This window comes from Macrobrachium nipponense, chromosome 7 (genome assembly GCF_015104395.2).
Source record: "Macrobrachium nipponense isolate FS-2020 chromosome 7, ASM1510439v2, whole genome shotgun sequence".
Classification (NCBI taxonomy): Eukaryota; Metazoa; Arthropoda; class Malacostraca; order Decapoda; family Palaemonidae; genus Macrobrachium; species Macrobrachium nipponense.
Window position 1 is genome coordinate 24,211,156 of NC_061109.1, and position 10,946 is coordinate 24,222,101.

Consider the following 10,946-nt stretch of genomic DNA (forward strand, 5'->3'; position numbering starts at 1 on the left):
GTCCTAAATGTGAGCATTTAAGACTGGAATGGGAGCACAATTTGACGGAATATGTATTGAGGCTCCCAAAATGCATGAACCCATAGGGGACTGTGAACTGAAATCAGTCCAAAGGAAAAAAAGAGAGCTAGGGAGAACATAGCCTCCAGGTGTTCGAATCCTCAGAATCTAAATACCAGGTGTCGAGACAGTGAGAAGTCTCAACGTCATTGACAGAAGTACCTTCTTCAACAACGTGGACCTACATCCGGTGAGACCTTTAGATCCTTCCAGGAATGTAGTCCCCTGACGCTGAATCCTATGGTGAATAGGATCCCTCCTATTCACCTTGCCCCTCCCGGTGTAGCCATAGGATGTAGGGGGGAATAGGTGAAGAAGACTGGATGCTCTTGCTCGCCTTGCTGGCATAACTAGTAGGAGATGCGGGTCGTGGGCAGCCATCAGCCTGCGGCGATGGCCATAATGCAAGTCTAGGAGTGTTCTTACCCTGAAGAACACTTTCCTGAGGAGGGTTACAAACTCTTGCACAGCAAGAGAAACGCTTGCCACCACTGAGACCGGTTGGTCTCACGAATGTGACAGTGGCCGGGGTGGCGTTGAGCGTGCACCTGACTGACAAGGGCCAGTACCATCCTCCGACGTGTCTCAGTCTTTGTCGAAGCCGAAACCTCTCAAGAGGACTGAATGGGGGACTCCCTATCAGTCTCACCTCGTGCATGGTCCCGTGGGACTGTCACATCAACTCTGGGTACTGAGCAAACACCACGAGAGAAATCACCGGCAAGGAGTGAGTCATCCGAGTGACTCACTCCTTCCTCCCACTCCGTGCCAGAGTTGACTCTAGATGCATGTGAATTGGTAGATTTATGTGCACTCGGGAATCTCTTTAACGAGCCCCCTACATGGAACTACAGCGTTTTCCCCACGTATTCATGGGGGATACGTAGCAAACACCCTCGCAAATAGCCAGAATCTGTGAATAGGTGACATGGGAGCACTAGAACTAGCCACAGGGAGAGTGATCGCGGGAGAGGGAGAAGATGAATCATCCATACGAGGCAAGAAAATCCCTCCCTAGACGGATGAGTCGAATCTCTATGAAGTTCCCTCTTCCTATAAAACACCCTCCACTGCAACTTACGCCAAGCACAACATTCCAGGCAGGGATTCGTGCAGTACTAATAATTGGCTCTGCACCTATTACATGTCATATGAGGATCCCGTAGATGTAAACGCCAGAAACCTTGAGCATGGAAAACCTTGAATTCTTGGGCACATGCGTTGACGAGGTCATGAAGACTCGGAGGAATCCATAATAATAAAAAACAATGACACACACCGAAAGGAAATACAGTAGTGCCTCAGGTTACAAAATTAATCCGTTCCAAACCAGCTCTTGTAACCTGATTTTTTTGTATCTAGAACTACGTTTTACATGTAAATGCCTAATTTGTTCCAAGCCCTACAAAAACACCACAGTAAATTTTATAATAAAGCTAAACTGACCAATAAACAATACCTTGCTTTACAATCTTTGATTGTTTTAACCGATACCGGCTGGTGCTTGGAAAGTAATCCTACTGTTAAGACTGAAGGTTTGTTCCGCATATAAACAACTACCTGTTTTGTTAGTTAAAACTCGAGAAAAATCCACTAAAAAAGGTTTATACATGGTTTTTTAATAGTTTTATCACAAAAAGTGCATTTTATGATGAAATTAATAATTAAAAAACAGGAATTTGTGAATATTTCTCATAAATAAAAAATACAGCGAATAGGCGAATTTTCCGTGAATAATGGGGGGTACAGTGGACTTCCCATATTCACATTCTCCAGATTTGCGGACTCATGCATTTGCGGATTTCTCTCCGGAACATTTCCCCTGACCATTCACAGAAGTTCGCCTATTCGCGTTATTTTTCTATGAGAAATATCCACAAATTTATATATTTTTTTTTTATCAATTTCATCATAAAATGCACTTTTTGTAATAAAACTACTAAAAAACCAGGTATAAAAATTTTTAGTGGTTTTTTCTTGAGGTCTAACTAATAAAATAGGAGGTTTAAAGCATTTTTAAAGGGGTTCCAACTATTCGCAGGGGGGCTGGTACGCATCCCGACTGGTGTACATGTTTTGGAGAGAAATACACTAGTCTGTGAATCAAGGGTGCACGAATACAGGGTTTCACTGTAGTCTTAGGAGCAGAACCTCAAGGACTAGTGACAGAAGTGTGAACTGAAGTTTGCACTTCTACAGCCACCGACTCACTAGACCCTGGGGAAAGTGTGATGGTTCCAGGCAAGCCAACAGAAAACCCAACTGCCTCTTCAGTTCGCGAAGGCAGATCCTTAGAAGTCTCGCCATGACGTTAAAGGGCGAAAATAGGTATTAAGGGTATAGGTACACCCTTGCCACCAACCCATAATACATTAAGGAAAAAGGCGACTAGCAAGGCTATCATAAAAAGTGGGTTTGTATATTAATTATTTGAGTCAATCAATTATTAACATCAAACACAATATATATATTTAAAATAATAAAAGAAGGACCCCACTGGGAAATAGTAATTAACGGTTAGTTAGCAAGAGCTCACAACATAAGTCTTCATGAAAAGATGTCCAAAAGCAAAGTGGAGTGCTAACATCTGGGCAGGTAGGTCTACTTGCCTACCAGACAGTAGTTACTGCCTAACTACCTTGTTTAAGAATTTAACGGTTGTGTTCTAGCTTCGCCTTAAAGATTTTCCTAATGTAAAGGACTGAGGGTTTGTATATCGTGTAGGAACAAAATAGATTTAACCAGTACATAATCAGCCCTAAACTTTACAATCAAATACATAGCTTTTACTTATAATCAGCTCTATACTTTACATCTAAAACTTTTTTCAGCAAATTTTGTGCAACTAGGAAAAAGTGAAGAAAAAATTTACCATACAATTGTAGTAGTATACATAAACAGTAATTCTGGGCTCAGCTCGTGTCGGCCTATGAAAGGATCCTTAATATCATTCTTTCTAGGTAAAATTAATCTAAAATTACCAGAGAAAAACAAAATTAAGAAAATGTCAGTAAAACTGACTCGCTCACTCTTAAAAAAGTAAGTGTCGGTATGGCAATAGGGGCGAGTGGGAACACTACCACGAGACATTCACCAATTAGAACTTCCAATCAGAATCCCCACAAGAGAGAGCTGATACCAACGGGCGATGCGGCCGCTACTACTACTACTAGAGGACGCCACAGACAACAGCGCCCCTAGCGGACATCCTTAATTATTAGCGCCAGCGTTGTTCGGACACATTTTCTTGTGCTTGTGCTATTTCACGAGGATTTATATCACCATCCATCATGGAACGTTCTGCCATCGCAATGGCTAAGTTAAGTGCCTCATAAGTAATGTTTTACTGTATTTTAGTCTTCCGGGAACCAGTATTTTCCTTCTAATAGGTCATATACGGTTTCCCGGTTGTCTCGTGGCGGCGCCATGCTGCCTCGTTAAGAATTCCCGGTCCTCCATACTGGGACTTCTTATACTTATGGGCTTACTTTATCACGTTCGTCGTTTTTTACATCGAGTTTTAGCTATGGTTAGCCCTTTTTACCATTTCTCTTAGTTTGGTATTTAGGCTATTCTATGTTCCAGCCCAGCATCCCGGCTCTTGCTCTTCATCGGCTATCGCTGGCTCCGAGTAGGCTTCTGTTCCTCGGAACAGTTTGCCTCCTCCTGGGCTTCTTTTTTCTTCTACTAAAAGTGTCTTTTCCATCTTACGATGTAAATTTAGTTCTATTTAGGTGTTAGGCTAGCCTAGGTGCATGTCCCATGTATTGGTACAGCCTGGTTCACGTGGCCCTCCCACGGTTTGTGTTGCTTCGCGGCTTAGGCCACTTGTTCGGTCACGTGTTCCATCGCACCTTCCCCTTCCCTCCCTACCAGGTATAGGGAGGCGCTGGGGGAACCCTTGGTTGTCATGACAACCTCAGTTGCCTTCCTCCCTCTCTCTCTGAGGAGGCCAGGGGTTCCTCCCAGCGTGGGGGGTATAGGGCGACCACTCATAGGGTACCCGGGTCTCCGAGCGGGGGTAGTTGTTGGGACGGGGAGGAGTAGGCCACCCCCCCCTCTCTCTCTCTCCCGCCGTGTTATGCCGAGACCCTCCCCCCCCCCCTTCCCCAGTTGCTCAGCCACCTTCCCTTTCTATAACGAACGGAGCCTTCCGCCGCAGCCGGGGCACCTTTGGTTATAGATTACTGGCTCCGCCAGCGGGCGGGGTGGTCACTACTAGTGGTCGGTTGCTTGCCTACTATATCCTTACATCTCTCCCCCGCTACCGGAAGGGAGCTTGCTTCTTACCCGGGCACTCTTCTAGTAGACGGGTGGGGAAAGGTTTGATAATTATTGTTATTTTTAAGGATATACCCTAATTTTACGATGATTTGTTTAATTTTATTATTCATATGTATACCATCCCCGCCATTATCCGTCGTGGTTTCATTTTACCACACCTGGTTGGATTCTATCTCTTGTCTCCGCCGTAGCCTAGGACAACCAACCATTTTCTACCACACGTATTATGGCGGGGCTCTGGTTTAATCTAACTTTTTCGCTCCGGCACCAGCGGAGCAACTGTTAGGCTGTAAGTGTTCTCCTGATACTTATGTATCTTTCCACTTACAGGCTACCAACTGTCAGGTCCTGGGATGCAACGCGACGTTGTACGACACCCCTGCGGCCACGATGAGTGCAGGTCTCACGCTCCATGTGCCACGCCGTACAAAGATATGATCGTCTGGCACCCGAAGCCCTGCGCCATCTGCTACGACCTAGTCAGTCAGCTGGTGGAGGGGTAGGGGGTAAGTCGATTATAGACTTCTTTATCATTTTACTAACAACTCTTAGACATAAGTTTGTTAACCCCGTTCCGCCATTAGAAGCTCATTTCGCCTTTTCTTTCAGGCTGCTGGTGTGAGGGAGGTCGCCCTTGCAACCCTGAAAGCGTGGGTAGGCGGCTTCGGAAAGAACGCCGCCAAAGGCCAGCCTTATATTTTAGACAAGAAGCTGGCCGTCCAGATCTTCCCCGGGGGCAAGTCAACAGGGTATGTTGACCCCTTATCCGCAGCCCCTCTCATAGCCTCCATCCAGCAAGAGATGCAGCAATCTTTCGGGGTCGTAGCCACACAGGAGTCGGTCCCGGACGTCGCTACCCTGGACCTCAACATTGAGCCTATGGCGGTAGGTGCGGAGGATTTGTTGGTTGAGGTAGGTGTGTCGGGTGCCCAAGGTCTTTCCTTGGGCGCTCCTGGATCTTCTCCTGTCCCTTCTTCAAGTGCTTCTTTCCAAGGCTTTGTGGGATCTGAGATCCCTACCCGCTCTCCCGCTCTCTCTGTACCCCCAAAGGTGAAGGGACAGAGAGAACCGAAGACCCTAGTTAAGACGACTTCTAAGAAGTCGTCTTCGTCTTCTTCAGCTAAGAAGTCTTCGACTTCTTACGCTGATGCGGTGAAGGCCAAGCCGAGCTCTTCTTACTCGAAGAGCTCTAGAAGCAAGTCTTCTAAGGAGAAGGCTCGAGCTCGCCCGCCGAGCCAATGCCTTCTCCGGCCTCCACCGCATCCACTCCGGTAACGCCGGTTGGAGGAGCGGGACCCAGCACCTTTGATCCCACTTGCTTTCTCAGCAGTGGTGATGCAACAGGTGGGCGAGATGGTCGGCTCTCAAGTCTCCGCCCTGGGGACAAAGTTTGAGCAGATGTTCGCACAACTGTCGAGCACTCTGTCTCAATCGGGCCAGTCCATCCAAGATCTCTCTAACAGAGTTAGAGAGAATGAGGACCGAGTAGCTGGGCTCTCTCAGGTCCCCCTTCCAGTCTCCCCAGTAACAAGTGCTGGTATTTTCCAGCTTCCACCATATGATTCACTACCAGCTTTCTCTATGGAGAACCCATGGAGAGTAGCCGCTTACGCTCCGTTTAAGGATGGTATGATCTCTATCCCGGAGTGTGGAACTCGAAGGATTGAGGACTTCGAGTTTTATCCTCCGGGTTTGACGCAGCCTTTCATTGGCTATGCTAGGCTGACCGTAGCGGCGCTTACTAGGGAAGACAAGATCTCTAGGGAGAATGTTCTCTACAGTAGGGATCATGCTCAACGTGAATGGTTCACTGCCTTGAGGACTGGGAGTGTACAAACACCAAGCTCCAGGCCTATAAGAGTCCTTTCACTATTTTTGCGACGGAAGAGGAGGCTTCTCTTCCGTCCGCTACAAAAATAGTAGAGACGACTCTTCAGGCAGTCCTCAAGGATGAGCCCATGCCACAGCTAAGGGAGGCGGAGTCTACTTCTCCGCTCTTCCCAGCTTTTGGAGAATTGTGGGAGAACTTGCCAGCCACGTTCACGCTTGGTAAGCTCAAACCGGACTGCGCCATGGACCAGTTCGGCGAAAAGCTCCAAGGCTGCCTGATTCCTTGATTCAGGCGGAGTTCGACGCGCGAACTAGGTTTGGCAGGTCCCTCAATTCGCTGATCATAACAGAGGGATGGCTGCTCTCTCGTATGCCACGGAACCTCTGTTTAAGATCTTGGCCAAATCCCAGGTTCAGACGGATGCTTTCGAATTCTTCCAAGCTAGGAGGAATTGCCGAAAGCACGTTCTGCAGGAGTGCACTATTAGGCACGAGCCTAATAGACTCCTGGCTTCTAGCATGTGGGGAGCGGATCTCTTCCCAGAGTCCGCTGTAAATGAAGTACACCACGAGGCGGCTAGGCTCAACCAGAGCCTTAGAGCTAGGTGGGGTATTTCATCTAAGAGGAAGCAAGAATCCGTCCCCACTGCTGGTAAGAAACCAAAGAAGTCTGGTAAAAGGTTCCAGCCTTACCAGAAACACCAGCAACAGCAGCAATTTGTTCAGGCCGTCCCGGTTACCCAACAGGGACAACCTGCTACTTCTAAGCAGAACCAGCCCATCCTCCTGCTGTCTCCTCAGTCACAACCTTCGACCTCCTACGCACTCTCGCCGGCCTTCAACCCTACGTATGAAGGTCAGGGCTACCCTCCCTTTAACAGACAATCGAGAGGTAGGGCGAGAGGCTACTTTCGCCAGCGTGGCGCAGGGAGGGCGACAAGGAGTAAGCAGTTCAGAGGAGGGCGTGGTGGTCAACCCGCCCATCAACAATGAGGCTCCCCAGGTAGGAGGGAGGCTGTTCCTCTTCCGTCACAGGTGGGGGTTCAGCAATTGGGCACAGAGCATAGTGTCCAAAGGATTGGGTTGGAGTTGGATCAAAGATCCTCCTCCAATCAAATCATTCCACCAAATACCATCAAAGGAATTGACAGATTATGCGGAGGAACTCCTTCAGAAAGGAGCTATTGCGAGAGTCAAGCATCTAAAATTTCAAGGTCGCTTATTCAGCGTGCCAAAGAAAGGCTCAACAAAAAGAAGGGTAATCTTAGACTTGTCAAGCTAAACTCTTTCATTCGTTGCGACAAGTTCAAGATGCTTACCCTCTCGCAAGTAAGGACCTTACTTCCGCGTGGAGCCGTCACATGCTCCATCGATCTTACAGACGCATACTATCATATCCCTATAGCCAGACACTTCCGCCCATTCCTAGGATTCAGGCTAGGAAATCAGACATTCTCATTCAAAGTGATGCCCTTCGGTCTGAATGTAGCCCCCAGGGTATTCACGAAAATAGCAGAAGTGGTTGTGCAGCAATTGAGAACTCAGGGAATCATGGTAGCAGCATACCTCGACGATTGGTTGATCTGGGCACCAACAGTCGAGGAATGTCTCAAAGCCACCAAAAAGGTAGTTCACTTTCTGGAACATCTGGGGTTCCAGATAAACAAAATGAAATCCAGACTTACCCCGGAGTCTCGTTTTCAGTGGCTGGGAATCCAATGGGATTTGTCTTCCCACAATCTGTCAATTCCAGTGGCCAAACGGAAGGAAATAGCAAAATCTGTCAGACAATTTCTCAAATGCAAACAAACATCAAGGAGAAGCCAGGAAAGAATCCTAGGGTCCCTTCAGTTTGCTTCGGTGACAGATATCCTCCTGAAAGCAAGGCTAAAAGATATAAATCGAGTTTGGCGATCGAGAGCAAACGCCAAATCTCGAGACAAGTTGTCAGTAATTCCGCAGATCCTTCGCAATCAACTCCGTCCATGGTCAAAAGTAAAGAACTTAGCCAAGCGGGTACCCCTTCAATATCCCCTTCCAGTGTTAACCATTCACACGGATGCCTCCCTGTCCAGGTGGGGGGGATATTCTCAGTTCAAACAGGTTCAGGGGACTTGGTCAGTTCAATTTCGCCAGCTCCACATAAACGTTCTGGAAGCAATGGCAGTATTTCTTACCTTGAAGAGACTGCTTCCCCCGAAAAAAAGTCTCATCTAAGGCTAGTTTTGGACAGTGCAGTGGTAGTTCATGCATCAACATGGGAGGGTCCAAATCCAAGCATGTGAACCATGTCATGATAGCCATCTTTGCCCTAGCAAACAAACACAAATGGCATCTGTCCGCCACTCACCTGGCGGGGGTAAGAAATGTGATAGCAGACCCCCCCCCGCTTTGTCCCGGTCAGTCCCTCTGGAATCAGAATGGTCCCTAGACGACGGGTCTTTCCAGTGGATATGCCGGAGAGTCCCAGGTCTCCAAGTAGATCTCTTCGCCTCACAAGCGAACCACAAGCTCCCTTGCTATGTGGCCCCCAACCTGGACCCTCTGGCTTATGCCACGGACGCCCTGTCGTTAGATTGGGATCAGTGGAGAAAAATTTATGTTTTTCCTCCAGTGAATCTCCTCTTGAAAGTCTTAAGCAAGCTGAGGACTTTCAAGGGAATAGTAGCTCTGATTGCACCAGACTGGCCCAAGAGCAACTGGTATCCTCTTCTTCTGGAATTGGGTCTCCGACCTCAACGGATTCCCAATCCCAAGCTGTCACAATCGGTACAAATGAGGACTGTGTTCGCTTCCTCAGGAATTCTTCAGACCCTAACTTTTATGGACTTCATGAAGTTTGCGGCTAATAAAGATGCTAATATTGATCCACAAAATATTCTCTTCCTAGAATCAGATAAGAGAGAGTCAACTATTAGACAATATGACTCAGCTGTTAAAAATTAGCATCCTTCCTGAAAGAATCAAACACTACAACCATGACAGTTAATCTAGCTATATCCTTTTTCAGATCCTTGTTTGAAAAAAGGTTTAGCAGCTAGCACTATTACTACTCATAAATCGGCTTTGAAGAAGATCTTTCAGTTAGGTTTTCAGATAGATCTGACTGAATCTTATTTCACGTCTATTCCTAAAGCCTGTGCTAGACTTAGACCTTCTCAAAGGCCTACTGCAGTTTCATGGTTCTTAAATGATGTCCTCAAACTAGCTTCAGATACTGACAACTCGTCTTGTACATTCATAATGCTTCTTAGAAAGACATTATTCTTATTAAGCCTAGCTTCAGGAGCTAGAATTTCAGAACTGTCGGCTCTATCCAGAGATGCGGGTCATGTGGAATTCCTCCCCTCAGGAGAAGTTCTGCTTGCTCCAGATCGTAGTTTTTTGGCTAAAAATGAGGATCCTCTTGCAAGGTGGGCCCCTTGGAAAGTCATCCCACTTCCGCAAGACCCTTCTCTTTGCCCAGTATCAACTTTAAGAGCCTTTCTATCTCGTACATCCTCAAGATCCTCAGGTCCTCTCTTCATGAGAGAGAAAGGTGGTACTTTGTCAGTAAAAGGTATTAGACAACAAATCCTTTACTTCATTAAACAAGCCAATCCTGATTCATTCCCAAAAGCACATGACATCAGGGGAGTAGCCACCTCAATTAATTACTTTCAACATATGAACTTTGAGGATCTTAAAAAGTATACTGGATGGAAATCTCCGACAGTCTTTAAACGTCATTATCTAAAGTCCTTGGAATCTTTAAAATTTTCAGCAGTAGCAGCGGGAAACATTGTTTCTCCTGATACTGTATAGTAGTTGTAGTACAGATCCAGGTCTCCTTTCTACCTACCTCATCCAACATGCCTCACCCTATCGCCATGCTACTCGGATATCCTAGCCTTAGCCGCTGGAATCATATTAGTGGATTGTCCCTTATTTGTTTTTTGCTAGGGACATCCACACTTGTACTGATAATGTACTTCAGTGTACCTACCCTTATTTTTATGCTAGGGTAGGACACAATGTGTTTGTATATTTTGTAAATAAGTTATCTAAGTAAATCTATTTTGTTAAAATTACACTGCATTATTATATTTACTGTGTTTACTGTAATTTTAAGTACTTTACATTACTAACTTTCTTTTATGTTACTGTTTAGAATAAGTTAGACTTAAGTACTTAGTTTATATGCTGTAATTGATTTACTTATATTATATCCCTCATTTTACAACTGCTTTTCATTTGTCCTTTTTTTCCCATCTTGTCTGTTTCTCTGGTACTCTTTCATAGGCCGACACGAGCTGAGCCCAGAAAAGGGATTTTGACGAAGGAAAAATCTATTTCTGGGTGATTGGCTCGTGTCGCCCTATGAAACCCACCCTGTATTGTTTGTCCCCCCCTGCAGGACAAGATGTTTTTAGATTAAGGATGTCCGCTAGGGGCGCTGTTGTCCGTGGCGTCCTCTAGTAGTAGTAGTAGCGGCCGCATCGCCCGTTGGTATCAGCTCTCTCTTGTGGGGATTCTGATTGGAAGTTCTAATTGGTGAATGTCTCGTGGTAGTGTTCCCACTCGCCCCTATTGCCATACCGACACTTCTTTTTAAGAGTGAGCGAGTCAGTTTTACTGACATTTTCTTAATTTTGTTTTTCTCTGGTAATTTTAGATTAATTTTACCTAGAAAGAATGATATTAAGGATCCTTTCATAGGGCGACACGAGCCAATCACCCAGAAATAGATTTTTCCTTTGTCAAAATCCCTTTTTTATTTAAGAAATGTTATC

The 10,946-nt window shown here is 46.1% G+C and overlaps 1 protein-coding gene across 5 annotated transcripts in view; it reads right to left on the reverse strand.

Annotated features, from left to right (window-relative positions):
* LOC135216994 (monocyte to macrophage differentiation factor 2-like) overlaps positions 1 to 10,946 on the reverse strand; it is a 291,269-nt gene that overhangs the window by 234,671 nt on the left and 45,652 nt on the right. The gene's annotated exons all lie outside the window — the stretch shown is intronic.